This window comes from Bombus flavifrons, chromosome 7 (genome assembly GCF_040668555.2).
Source record: "Bombus flavifrons isolate JBK064 chromosome 7, iyBomFlav1_principal, whole genome shotgun sequence".
NCBI lineage: Eukaryota > Metazoa > Arthropoda > Insecta > Hymenoptera > Apidae > Bombus > Bombus flavifrons.
Window position 1 is genome coordinate 8,418,384 of NC_138448.1, and position 14,907 is coordinate 8,433,290.

At 37.7% G+C, this 14,907-nt stretch overlaps 1 protein-coding gene and 1 non-coding gene across 2 annotated transcripts in view; one reads left to right on the plus strand and one right to left on the minus strand.

Moving 5' to 3' along the window:
• Dora (zinc finger SWIM domain-containing dorado) overlaps positions 1 to 14,907 on the minus strand; it is a gene marked incomplete at its 5' end in the record, with an annotated part of 114,416 nt that overhangs the window by 93,145 nt on the left and 6,364 nt on the right. The window lies entirely within an intron of this gene.
• On the plus strand, positions 2,361 to 2,431 carry TRNAG-GCC (transfer RNA glycine (anticodon GCC)). Its single transcript has one exon. It is a non-coding gene; the product is annotated as a tRNA-Gly (tRNA).

Sequence of the window (14,907 nt, forward strand, 5' to 3'; positions counted from 1 at the left end):
AGCCTTTCTCTTACTTCCCCTATTCTCATCTGAGCATTAATAACTCGTGCGTTCTATTGTCGGCTGGTATAATTATATAACAATAAAAACTGATCACTTTCACATTAATTTACAGGAAACTTACAACTAATATCTGTTAATATTTATACATTCTATTCTTCATATTTATTCCCATTCAATTGTTCAAAACATATAATTATTATTTCCTCGTTATTTATATTGTTATATCTTATGAATTATACTGTATTGTTATTATTGTATATCTTTCACTAATTGACTTTCCAAACTATATATCGTACTTGGCAGGGAAAACAAACGTGGGGTCTACAGCCACGGTTCGCCTCCCCTTCTCTGAATCTCATTGCAGCATCGATCCTAAGGTCCCTGAAAGAGGACGGCCGTGAACTCCGCAAAGAGATACCACCAGCTTCGTGGTGTCTTAGGGTCACCTGAACTAAAATCTGGTCCCTTCTTCCTTTATCTGCTTTTTAGCAGTACGTTCCTTCCCCCCAATACGTACAATTTTATCCTTATCTTTTCCCCGATAGCGTTCCCCCAAAGGATTCAATTTTTTACAAAATCTTCACAAACCTATCAAAACTTGACACACAATGTCAGAAATTCATATTGTTCCGTAAGAGCTGTTTATTTTGTCATGTGAACCGAGTATGCTGGATAATATATATTAAAAATCATGGTGGTATAAGTTATGATTTTGTGAATTTTCTATAATAACAGAAGCAGTACGCTATTTTATACTCAGCTATCCATATAATACTTTGCGATGAGTATTTTCCAAATTATCACAAAATTACGAAATTGTTGAAATCTGATAAACTCCGCCTTACCAGTTATAGGTTATAATGAAATATGCAATTGCCGTACTATGCAACTTTTGAACGTTATGTATAGCCAGGAACGTGTGCAATTTCAGCGATGAATCTAAATACTCATCTCCCTAAGACAGAGAGTGCAATGGAGCCGTGGTGAAATTGAGTATCGTGATAACCTCGACACAGAGCAAGTCGAAAGAAACACGATGCCAAGGCCGCTTCTACACGGGGAGAGTCAGTAAATGTCAGTTTAACCGGTTGAAGTACCTTTCCCTGTTAAAATCACTCACACGAAGCCAAGTAGCGCACGACTCTTCAACGGCTTTCGAATATACACGACTTTTTCAAGGTAGATAGTAAGCTCAGGAGCAGAGACACGGCCCGTTATGGCTATACGTCGACGATTCCCGACGGTGAAGGAGTTCTTTTTGTCCTCTGTAAGCTCAGGTAGAAAGGAGGGAAAAAAGGGATTGCGAGCGAGATGGTAGAAGCGGTCTCGCTTGCGTAAAAGCAAGATGCACTTTAGGGATCGGTTCGACGAGCAGGGCCAGGTGCATTGACTTTGGTTCGACAAACCGGATGTCGAAGTCGACTGCCCTATGCTCTATTCTTTTCTACACTCGGGTTTATTGACTCTAAAAGTAAATTACATGATATTAGGTGGCGAATTTTTAATCAGTCAACTTATCCGGTGATCTATCGATCAGAGATATCTACATACTCTTGAAATTATGAAAGTTAATGAAGATCAATCAATTTTAAATGTGACAATTTTGACTTTTCCAAATATAAATATTATAGAGTTTATTTTTAGCATATGTAGTACTTATTATACAGAAATTAATCGATACATCTTTTTTAATAAAGGATCCAAATAAAGTAATTATTATGTTAAATTAGGAATCCGAGTGAGACAAGCTAACAGGCTGACAATAAAATATTGTTCATCTCGATGTTTAATTTGTATCCTTTCAACTGATTTCAAGATACAAGTAAGAAATGTGTAATTTTCGAGATTATATACATTTTTTATTTATGCAGTTACAAGTAATACAAGTGTATTTTGATTTGCAAGCCTTTGTTAAGAAAAGAATGGTCTATTACTTGATAGTAAATAATGAGTCATATGTAGAAGACGGACATATTATACCCTATAGCCTGTAACTCAGTTTCTTTGTTGTGCTCGGACCACAATAGTGCAATGACCGACCCTGAACCAAAGTCATCCGTGAACCTGACCAGCGATTTGTTATTGTCTCGCTCTACGCATATTCTTTGACAATATTTACTCAGAATGCCGTAATTGACCGATGTGTTATGTCCGACGCGCAAAATTTTTACGTAACTCTAATACTTGACATTTCATATTTCATATAATATCATTCGTGTAACGATTTATTTAATATTCAATTCGTATTATCGTATTACTCAAACCTAACTATTAAATAATTTCAAATAGATAAGAAATTAAATGCTTTAATATGATTGTTAGCTGTAAACTTAATACTGAAAGTAAATCTTTCAGAAGCATCGGTGGTTCAGTGGTAGAATGCTCGCCTGCCACGCGGGCGGCCCGGGTTCGATTCCCGGCCGATGCAAATTACTTTTTAACTTTTCTTTTTTTTTTTTTTTTAGGAAGAAATTTCTATTTACATACATATCCACTTTAATAGGAAATATAATAAATATATTGTAGGAAAATTTCTTAACATTAAAATTTGCAAAAAAAAAAAAAAAAAGAAAAAAAGAAAAAAAGAAAGATATTCCTACGTAAGGATTATTTCATATACATCGGCACCTTCACTGAATCATCGATGCTAGTACACATTATTAATACGCATCTGAAGTTAGAAATTCACGCCGATGGTTTAAAGCTAACAAAATAACCAGAACTTTTCCAAGAGTAGAGGACTAATGCGATCGGAACGAGGATAAATTTCCTCACCATGCACTTACGTCACTTAACTCCCTCCGCAAACAAGGACAAGGGAAGAAGGAGAACGTGGGATGGAGCAGAATCTCGAAGGAGAATTATTATCCGATTGTTGTAACCGGTAAGACAAGAATCCGTAAGGACAGCGAGGAACTCCATCGCACGAGGGCAAAATAACGTCGCTTTAAATTACGACACACCGCCAGGAAAGCGATCATTATCCTCAGGATACCGTAGAACGATCGGGAATTCTTTCCCTAGCCAGTTTGATTCCAACAATCGAGTCAGCTATGAATCATGTCTTTGAACATTAACGATGTTTTCGTAGATTTTGTTCTCAGAATATTAATAAAATGCAAATAAATTCCTCGCTTTTCTTATGACTGAATGAACATTGGCAGTGGAACAAAAGCCTAAAATATCCTAAATATCGAAAAGTAAGGGTACGATTGTGGCGCCACCGCGCGACGTTGGTCTGTATCGTCTTTTCAAAGGCGATTACAAAGCTCTGGCAATTAAACGCGAGCGACATCAACTGAGGATAGCTCTACCATCGTTACCACACGCGATCTTCTCTCATGAGAATAGTTCTTGCAGATTATACTATTGTTACGTTTCATCTTTTCTAGATATACCTCGCACGAAAGTGAGAATCTACCATTAAGATTTTATCGATCCTACCTGACCCTTACCAACTGTTCTCCTTTTCCTTATAGGTTAAAACCTCTTCTTTCTCGTATTCGTTATATAGCTACTTCCTTTCAAAAAAGAAACTAATCGAGTATAAAACAAAATTTAAATACTAATTACTCAATAAATACAATTCTCGTAAACTTTTACTTTTCTTCTCCTTTTTAGAATTTTAAGCACTATCTTTCTTAAGGTTTCTGAGAGATAAACAAAATTACTCTGTAAGGTAAATTTTTTGAGAAAACTCTGTTCTTACTTGCGCAACTTCCGCAACGCGGTGACTAAGATTGCAGTACCTCCCTACACTCCGAGAAACTTCATACTAGGACTATAACAGCTATTAAGTAGTTTGTTGGTAGAAATTCGCTTGGAAACTATTATGTAGCTCAACATTCGGTCGTCCTGAAAGGATTCGAGACCTTCGGGATTTGGACGCGAAAGTCGATCGGGCTAAATTATCGTTTTCCTTGTCCTCGTTTGTTTACCGAACGTTTTCATAAAACATTGCGCTTTTCAATAGGAATGTCACTTGAATTCAAAAGCTAACCATTCTACTCTTTTTGCAGAGAACGTAGCACATAACAGGAAAATGATTTTGACAAAGTGGCAAAGCGTAAGTTTGCTTTTTTTACGTTACTTATACCTCTCGCATTTAGATGAATTATTCATTAGTAACACTCACCTGCAACAAAAAAGAAAAACAACTTGTCAATATTTTTTAGGTTATATATACATATATTTGTTTTGCATATATTAAACTTGAAGATTAAGATAATGATATGATTCAGGTTAAAGCAAAATTCTTGGCCAGTATAAATGGCCACCTATTAGAGGATAGGTATGGAACGAAAGTTCCAACTATGCGTTATACCCAATTTCAGAGTTGCTAACTATCCACGTGGCTCAAGCAATTATGTTAGTTATACAAACTGTACATCACTTTTGACCGCGAAATTCACTTTGCGGTTGTTTGACGCTTTACCCTATATCTTTAGAACTTCTAGAATCAAACGTGTTATTAAACCACCAACGCATAAACTTTCCTCTTTTAATAGAACTAACTTATACGCGTTTTACGCTTTACGCTTTAAGCAATGATCGATAAGGAAAAATATGTTAATCTGTTTTCCAAACTAAGGACTAAGTAGGCCTTAAGTGGATCCTTATTTTTCTTAAACTGGAAGGTTCCATAAATTTTCCTAGAACATTTGTGGAGCACATGAATGGATAAAGAGCCGAAGAAATACCTAAATACAATAGAAAAAGATAAAGAATCGATAGAATGGTTGCTCATTTCCGAAAACGAATCTCCCAGACAAAAGAAGCGAAAAGGGAGGAATTCCTCTTTCTCCGTTATCCATTTCCCTCTTCCGCTTCTCATCAAGCTATCCAGTCACCTCGTCAGATCTAGTCGGATACAATTCCAAATCAAGCCACGATTCCACCAAGGCTCCCCCCTCTCCGTTGGTTTTTATCGTTTCATCCCTGTCATGTTTCCAACCGTTCCGCCTTCTATCCTCCTTCTCCTTCGAGAGGCCCCCTTCTCTTTCGTTTTCAGGCTCTCAGTCGCATCCAGCCAGCAGGGGACAAAGAGCTCGAAAGTTCTGACCGTCGAGCGATTTGTCATTCGGTCGCGTGTGTCCCCGCCGTTATACATCCACCATCGTTCTTACCCTTTTCAATCTTCGTTCCACGCTTCTTCCAAAGCCGTCTGTTTTCTTTCTGTCTCGCCCTCGCCTTTCCACCGTTCCATACCACTGCTATTTGCTCTACCACCACTTCGATAGGACGCCATCTCTGTTCTCTCGTCGTCTGTCTCTCTCATGCTTTTCGCCGCATCTCTCTTTGTTTTCTCTCCGTCTCGTCATCCTCCAACTTCTCTTTTTCTATCGTTTCTTCTAGCCTTTACTGTTTGCTCTCCGTCCTCTATAACCAACTAGCACTTTCTTCGTCGGTTCGATGGGTTTCCCTGACTCGGGTGGTATTTCTTTCCCTGTCTAACACGCCTGTGCTGCCTCTGGTGTTTCTCCTAGCTGAATAAACAGGCCAGAAACGCGTGCGGCACGCTCGTCATGCTTTAATATAGTTCGTGCATAATGCATCGCGGTATTGTGCATACGTAGTAGTACACACGGGGCTGCGCAATATTCCAATTTTGCGCCCCGTTGCCGATCGATTTCGGCCCATGGATTCGATAGGAATATCCGTAAATTGCGGAACAGAGGCGGTCCCTCGGCAAGAACATCGGGAATCGCCGATATAAATGGGCGATAAAAATGGGGCCGCTTTCATCAGCGAGGTCGTGCATAATGTATGCTGTGTCTTTCGTGACCCCGTGTGCAATTAACGATACCAGCTATGTTGCTTCGACTTCAGATTATTCAGAAATGCATAGTCGCAGTTGGAACCGGTAAAACTGTTCAAAAATTCATTCGATAATACAATTGTAATATACGCTTATAGCACATGAACTTACATGTGTACAAGAAAAGTAACAAGAAAATAAATCATTAAAAGGAGTTTGTAATACACTTGGAATATAATACAAAACAATTTGTTCCAATATCTGGCATGTCAATATCGACAGAAAATACATTAGTGATACACACAATTACTGACCAGACGAACAGGATAGCCGATAATCACGGCTAACCGAGGCTATTACGATATAAGCAAAAATATTTACCATATACCTTAAATAACCATAAAGCCGGCTAAGAAATATTACTTGCTTATAAACTTCAGATTTTATCGTACCCTTTACGTCGTCCAATTACTATATGATACAAGAACCATTATAATTTACATTATTGATCACGTTTCCAATTATTATACACATATCTCTGTACAGTACTAATTATGCCTTTAGTGGCTATATCAATCATACCTGCAAACATGCCAATTCACTCGCCCGTCTACTTGACTTCTTTCGCGAATCGCTGCTAATGATTAACAAACATGTCAGAAACGTTGTACGTAATTTGTATTTATTTCTGCATCGTATGTGATTTACCATTATCTGTTAATTGTTAATTATTTGTTCATTTATATCAATCTTTGTCTGCAACAAAGGGAGTTACTCATATAATGAATATAAATAAATCAATAGGTCCCTAGAAGATTACAACAGGGTGTCAAACTTCACAAAACAAGAAAAACTGCACAACAAACCATGCTCTTCTTGTGACACCAAATGCCTACCAACTGTACAAATCTCATTCCAGATTCCTATCAACAATCTCGCGTACGCAGTCGCTAAAAAGTCCCCAAAGAGATACAACATTCTCGAGGGAATCGCGTGCGACTATTCATCGCACGAATAAAATGAAAAAAGGGTCGAAAAATAGTAAAGAAAAAGACAGAAAAAGCCGGTCTCTCGCGGCGACACGTGCGAAAACGTTCGTAGAACCGCTTTCGCTGAGTTGGAAACGTGCAACAGAAACGAGAGTAAGTACACGCATCTGTTGCCTCCTGGTAATTACGGTAGAGGGCTGGATAACTACATATATGACGCACACGTGCGCGACCAAATCCACATAAAATCATCCAACCAGCAATACGCACGCGCGTGCACACGCACGTACAGTAGGTTACGAAATTATTTGAACGTTTGTCATAGAAAACTTTTATACATGTTGTACATCTCATATAAAACATTCAAAATTTTATTAACATTGTCATGATTTCATTGATAAAATTTCCATAGTGTTCGAATACTCTCGTGAGCCACTATATACACACACCAATAATCACAATGTTTCGGCGACTAGATGAACGGAACGCAGCGAAAGAGAGAAGAGAGAGACCCTCGCCCTCGAACAGCCAAGCCGCACGGCAATTACGTAGGGGAGACGCTCCCATTGTTCTATACTAATTTTCTACCTGGTAATAGACGCGTGTATATGTCCGGTGGTTGCGGTGATAGAGGGGTCTTATGGTGGTTTCGTAGCACCCCGCGGATTCGCGGGAAAAGATGGTTCCAAATACAACAGATGTGGTAGAAACAGAGCGACATGTATAATGCGAAATTGTAGGCGCCCTCGTGTGAAGACAGTCCGTCAATCGTCGTAAAATAGTACAACTTGCCTTCGCTCGAAGTACAGGTAAATCAGACATTATGGTATGATATAAAACAAACGTGTATAGCTTTTTTAAATTATTTTTTTTAGGAGGTACAAGATGTATCAATGATATAGTAGGTAGAAAATTTTATATGGTGCTATAAGATATTATAAAAAGCTTCTTCACATTCCTTGTCGCTATGAAGTACCTGTTTCATTGCTGGTTTATTTTTTTTTCTTTTTTTATTAAATTTCTTTCGTTGATATCGTTACTAAATGTGTACAACTTACTTGTGTGGATTACTTGTAATATTTCGCTAATAAGAGCTAATTTATTGATAATTTCACTGGTAAACAACGATTGCAATATTTTCTTTGTAGTTTTGATGTTCTATGACGAATAGAAACAGAGTAGCACTCCAAAGGACAAGGGTCGAATTCAAGTTATCGGAAACGGCACTTGGTATCAATCTCGGAACAAAATCGCGCTCAATAACGGATATATCTCGGTTCGTGGATTCCCTTAGAGAGCACATAACTTTCTTGGTACGGACAGTTCAAGATAATTTTATTAAACCGAATCTTAAGTTACTCGTTTGGCAACCGGCCAACCTTCTCCGCCCTTTTGTATGCATTTCTAAAAGGTTCCTTCTAAGTGTCTCTGAGGACCCTCTATGCGGTAAAAAGTCGCCATTTTGTTACCTCATCGTCAAGCAAATTCTATCAAGAACCAACAACCAAATAAATAAAAAGTGAAATTCAAGAACACTGCATAAAATACAATGGATGGAATGAATTGTTGGTATAAATTAATTTTGAAAAGCGAGAATCAACGACCAAATAAGCAAATAAAAGATAATGATAGAATGAAAGAACTTTTGCGGAAAATTATTTCTAACAAGCAAGAATCAACAACCAGATGAATAAAAAATACAATTGAAAGATGGAAAATAAAAGTATGTTAAGCGAATTTTCAGTAAAAATTATTTTTAAAATGGGAACAGGATAAAGAAAAGATTTCATATGCGTTATTCGAGGGTTCGAACTGATTTCGCAACATGGTCACGCGGTGGTTTAAAATGTCATCGCCCAAGGATACGTACGCGTCGAGGAAGGGTAACGAAGTTTCGGCTAGCTCGATAGATGCGCGCACAAGAGGACAATTCGAGCGTACAGCTCGTCAGGTTAATTGAATTTATGGCTCGATATTCCGGGCGTGAGCGATTACAATCGACGATAAGCAGAATCGCGTGAAACTTCTGCGCGGTGGATTCTCGTTAACGAACGGATTCGCCTCGAACAATACCTTCGAGATCGTTGCTCTGGCTTTTCAATTCTTCGTTCATTTCAATAGATTATCTAGATGGAAGATTACTGGTCCAGCTCGTAAGAAAGAAAACTGTCATGAAAATAATACCCGAGCAAGGATTTAGAGTACGCTAAAACTATTACTCCGATCTTAATCCTCATTGAATTACTTTATACCTATTTTACAAACTTCTTTATTCGGAAAATCAATCTCCTTTAAGTAGCACACACAACGACCATGATAATTTACTTTGAAAAAAACTTACACGATACTGAATAATCTTCTAAAAGAACCTAAATAACTTTGTATAATCTTAAGTGATTCTTAGGAGACCTTCGATGACTATGAGTGATCTAAGACGAGACTCTGTGTAACCTCGAATGATATCCTTAGTTGACATAATCTACATGTCACAGACTGCCATATTTAAGTACAAAAGCTATCTGATAAAAAGTAAAAATAAAATTGGGGTCGGCCGATTGGATGTAACACTATTAAAATTCGATATGAAATGAAGCGAATGGGATGTTAAACATAACGAGGACAAATTTTCAGAGTTTCACTGGTGCTAAGCTAACGAGGCTCGTATTCGAAGCAGTGAGGAATCTCCGGTGGTAATACAAGCTAAATTCCAGATAACTCAGCGACCACGCTGTCTGAGTCTTGATCTTTAACCCTAGAATTTCCCATGCGAGGTCGAAGGCTGACTCGTGACTTGGTCAGGGCACGTCATAAACTCGATTTGAAATTATTCCTACGATTGGAATAGTTCGAACATGAATTACGCTCTCGTACCTTTAGGATCGTGCGCAATTTTCCTCCATCCATTTCGAAGGTTCTACATATTTCTTACTGGTAACTTACTTTCCAAGGTACCTACCATTTCAAAATCCAGAGAAGAATTAAGAAGAACCAAATTTACCCCTGTTTAATGCGATCAATTAAAAGGTCAAACTGATCAACTACACTTTCGAAAAGATTTATTTACTTCTGTAAGTTTATTACTGCAGGAAAATCACACGAAGAATTCAGAATTGAATCACCAATTCCAAATCCTTAAAAATTGTAACATTGAACATTTCAATCTACGGACTTAGTCGATGTGACTTCTAAACAGCTCATATAGTACTTTGAAATTCCAAAAGATTTTAAGTTTTGATAAATTTATAAATATTTAATTTCAGAAATTCACATCACGAAGAAACAGATTCACCCCCTCTAAATATAATTATTTGAAGTTTCAAAAGATTTTTAATATATTGCTTTTACGTGGAAATCTTCGAACTTCAATGCAGTCGCGATATCAGAGAATAGCGACCTTCTCGAACAAATGAGTCTCTTAGAAACGGAAGAATCGTTAATGCGTTGCAAATGTGGTAATACAACGATGGACTCGTTTCTCCGTAGAATCTCATTAACCGGGTTGCTCGATGACTTGAAACACGTTAATGCTTGCACACACGTCTCCAAGAATCGACATCAATCACTGTCGAGCCAAGAAGTTCAAACGTTCTCTCTCGACACGGCCAGCAATTTACATCCACCATGAATTCATGGTAACCATAGCGCGAATATCGAAGCGAAAAGGGACGAAAGGTTTTACGAGACCGGTGACGTAGTTTTCTTCTTTTCACTTCAGTCTGGATCGTTTCTTTAAGTATTTCAACTATACAAAGGATTTTGATATTATGGGGAAAATTTAAATAAGTCGCATATAAAGGAATAGGAAGAAAATATTACGAATATTTAATAATTTTGTCGATTTTTACTATAATATACAGAATATATATTTCAATGTTGTAATATAAATTTGTACAATTACATAGAGTTCCATGGAAAAAAAAACGCTATAAAATTCGTTGAAGTATTATTAAATAAAGTTATTTTGTTTTTTATTTATCTTCATTTTGTGTAAAACCGCACGACGACTCACAATTATATCAGATTCCAAAACGTGTCAAGGAATGTTGAGCGCTAGAAAATTCTAAGAAAAAGAAGTATCGCAAGCGTCAAATACAAGACAATTACATAATTCAGGTCGTGATTAATAATTCAAACAGCGGCACCATATTCAGATGACATATAAACACAAAATGAAGTTTTTATACAGGCGATGCAAATCTCAGCGTTTAAAACGAAGCTCGTAGTACGATCCATATAAAAATGATCCTACGAACAGATTGAAAATTGTCTATCGTATTTTCCTTTACTACGTTGCTCGTTAACGTCATAGAAAATCAGTGTAGATCCAGACAGCAAAATGCACGACGAGTCAACGAACAAAATATGTACCTAGAAGCGCGGCTCGCGAGCCGATGCACCGGAGGTTACATAATTTTCCACGAAAGTAGCATCCACGAATCTCGTGGAAGCGATTTATGTGCGAAATATTTTCGCTGGCGAAGGGAGAAAGAGGAAGAGGTATCCCCCTTCTGTCTGGACGCACGTTCCTCGCATGTAAATCTCGCGTTCCTCGTACGCCTGTGCACAGGAAAGGGCACGCGTGTTCAGCCACGTATACACGGAAAAAATATAAATCTACCCGACGATAGAATCGACTCTAAATTTCCAACGCGCTAATAAAATCCGCGGTCGATCTCTAACTCGCTCGTATTTCATCTCTTTTAATTACACGCGATTCTTAACAATTTTCGAGTAACAAGATATTCGTTGGTCACCGAAAGTTGGAAAAACACGGGGCTGTTTACACGTGAAAACCACGATAAGTGTGTATTTGTAAACTGTCAGATTTTTGTATTGTTTGATGTTTAACGGAAGAGTACTATAATACGAATCAATGGAAAGAAAGGAACAGTTCGATATCTTTACAAATTGTAAGCAGGCGATAAATTCAAGAAGTTTTGTATAAAATCAATAAGATAACTAATGTCAAGTCGATCAATATTTGTAAAATATTCTGAATAGATAAATAGTGAGGGCACACGTCTAATCCTTAAATCAGATAGGAAAGCGCAGTTTGGGTGATATGTGTGGAGGACTAATTATATTATCGAAATATTTAACACATTATCCAATCAATGTGTGTGACTATACGAGAAATTTCCATCATCTCAACGGAATTTCCCTAAAAGCAGGAATCTAACGAATTTATGTAATAAGATCAAGAACCCAAACCAAATTTAACACATACTCAACATACAACACATACGTGTAATTATAACGAAAAACGTTCAATATCTCGTTGGAATTTCTCTAGAAGTAAGAATTTGGCGAATTTAAATGATACACGACCAACTAAACTCGAACGTTTACAAGGCACGTTACACGATTCTCTTCGCGTTAAATTCTAGATTCAAGCCCCGAAATACTAACATACAATTAAAACAACCAGCCAGTGAATGTAGCGGAAAACGAACAAGGGATCGTTTAGGCGGACGCACGTAATCGACGTGCAAAAATGCAAATGAGCCGGAGGGGCGGGGAATTTAATCCAGGCGATTTTCCCTCGGAAAATATTTCCCAAGCAGAGCCTCGGACGAAAAGCAGGCACGTTCTCGTCGTTTCAGGGATGGATCCCGATGAATTTTTGCCCAGCACAGTATCCAACCGTGGGACCGGATATGCTCGGATAGATTCAATTATCGGACGACGAATGGAATTATCCAAATCCGATATCGGTCGTTCGATCGGCGTTGCTCGAATCGTCTCGCTTGCGAGCAAATTGGAATCAGCGCCCTGTCAATGGCTCGCCAATGGAGCATTTATAGAGCAATGCTTGCCGCATAAAGCGTGCGCGTAATAAGTTTATACAGGGTGTTTCATTCAACGGCAGAAAATTTTCTTCGCGTTATTGACTCTCGTCCAGCTATAGGTAGATCATTTTCAAGTTAAGTGTCACGAACATCGAATATCTTATTTCAACAAGGACTTTCTATCCCTATATGACAACCGAAGCGTGAGATTATTTTTCCTTAAGTAATTACAAATTGAAATATTCAAATATTTTCTGGATGATATTAGCGTAGCTTTTTGTTTTACTTTCTTATTTTTTAAAAGAGAGATGTTACAAAATAGCGAAGTTATTTGTTTCTTATTTGAAACTTCCTCTAGAATCTAGAACATCGTAATTTGACCCTGACGCATTTTCCGTGTATTAGTCTCTGTAACGTCGTCAAGAATTTAATTATGATATATCATTTTGATGTGATATTCTATACACCTAAAACTAGGAAAATGAAAAAAAGTTGATTATTTTAATTAATCAAGGACTGTTTATATTAAGAGAACAGAACGGATGATTTTCGTCTTAATATTTTCAGTCTTAATTCATGTCACCCTGTATAAACGCGAAAGAAGGTAGGATGCCAGCTTGTCTTAATCTAAGCGTAGAATATATTCCGTGGGACATGCTGAGTCGAAAAAAAATTTAACATCGAGGGAGACGAAGAAGGTCGAGGGTGGCACCGGAATGCTAATGAGAAAGGTTGGTGGATGAAAGTGTCAAGGACACTTCAGGGTCACTCATGTTTTTTGCTGAAGCGTCATATTTGGTTAAAGAAGCATGCGTGATAAATGACCATTATGTATTTAAATTTGATCACGTTTATAACGGCTGAATAAAGACGACTGAAATTTCGTTTGAAATAAAAGTGTAGGTGTAGTGTGTAAGGTGGCTAGGTTACATGGAACACCGTGTATGCATCATTGGAACGGATACAATGGATCGAAATGGCACAATACGAGAAAAATGACGATATTCGAACGATTTAACCCAAATATAACGCTGGACATTTTACTTAAAAAGCGTCCACGGGGCCATTTTTCTAGTCCCTATCGCTAACCCTATGAAATATTCATCATCGGTATATCCTGTGATGAATGATAAATCGTTGTTAGTGCAGCGTTCTTCGACCAGATATAAAAAAAAAAAAAGAAGAAAGAAATGCACAACCGAGATATTGCTAGAATATAATGTTCCATACATGTATATATGTATACTGATACGAATATATACGTTTTCACATGAAGCGGAAATACAAGGCTGAGGTCGTTTAATCTAAGTTAACGCTCGGTGGAAAATTCGTGAAACTCTGAAAACAGTTTTGGTCCAACAATATAGCGTAGAGCTTAATACATTGGCCACAATAATTAGAGAATCGTTAGTACGAATGGTTCTATTGCATTAATCAGACGACGAGGAGCGGAGAAGTCCTATAGACTTAATATACAGGGTGGTTGGTAACTGGTGGTACAAGTGGAAAGGGGGTGATTCTACGCGAAAAAAGAAGTTGAAAATATAGAATACAAATTTTTCGTTTGAGGCTTTGTTTTCGAGAAAATCGACTTTGAATTTTCGCTCGGTACGCGTGCACTTTATCACGTCTCGTTATAACGGATCTCACTGTAGATCGTTGTCTCGATGGAAAAATTTAAAAAAAAAAAAAATTAAAAAAAATTTGTATTCTATATTTTCGACTTCTTTTTTCGCGTAGAATCACCCCCTTTCCGCTTGTACCACCAATTACCAAGCACCCTGTATATTGACATATTATTCGTACGATACTATAATAAAGATTGACTTTCAAACAATCATTAAAACAGTGTACACAGACACGAGAAGAAGATACAGAAATTAAAATGACGCGAAAAACGATCTTCTAATTGTTTTGAACAATCTAGGTATTACACACAAGGACAGATTTAATACGATCTTACTGCAAACAAATTGCAACATCAAACACAGCTCTAAACGAAATCTTATCATTTCCAATCAACAAGGTAAAGAATTATCTGAATTACTGTTACGTCGCGTGAGATGGTCCGTGCGACGTCCTTCATTGTCTGTCCGTCAAGGGTCCGCGTGCCGTTATGCAGACCCTCAATAAACCTAAGGAACCACCATAAACAGAATCTTTTTAACTTTTTCCCATGAACAAGGTCACCCACGAGCCACCCACGTCGGTAGGAGGCTTCCTCCTCCTATTTTCATTCATTAACGTGGTTCATAACCAATGGGCATCGCGAATCGTTACCCTCACTTTCCTGACGAAAAGTGTGAACACGAATCCGCATTCTTAGTTCAAAGGGCACACCCACACTGAGCATTCCTCCGTAATAACA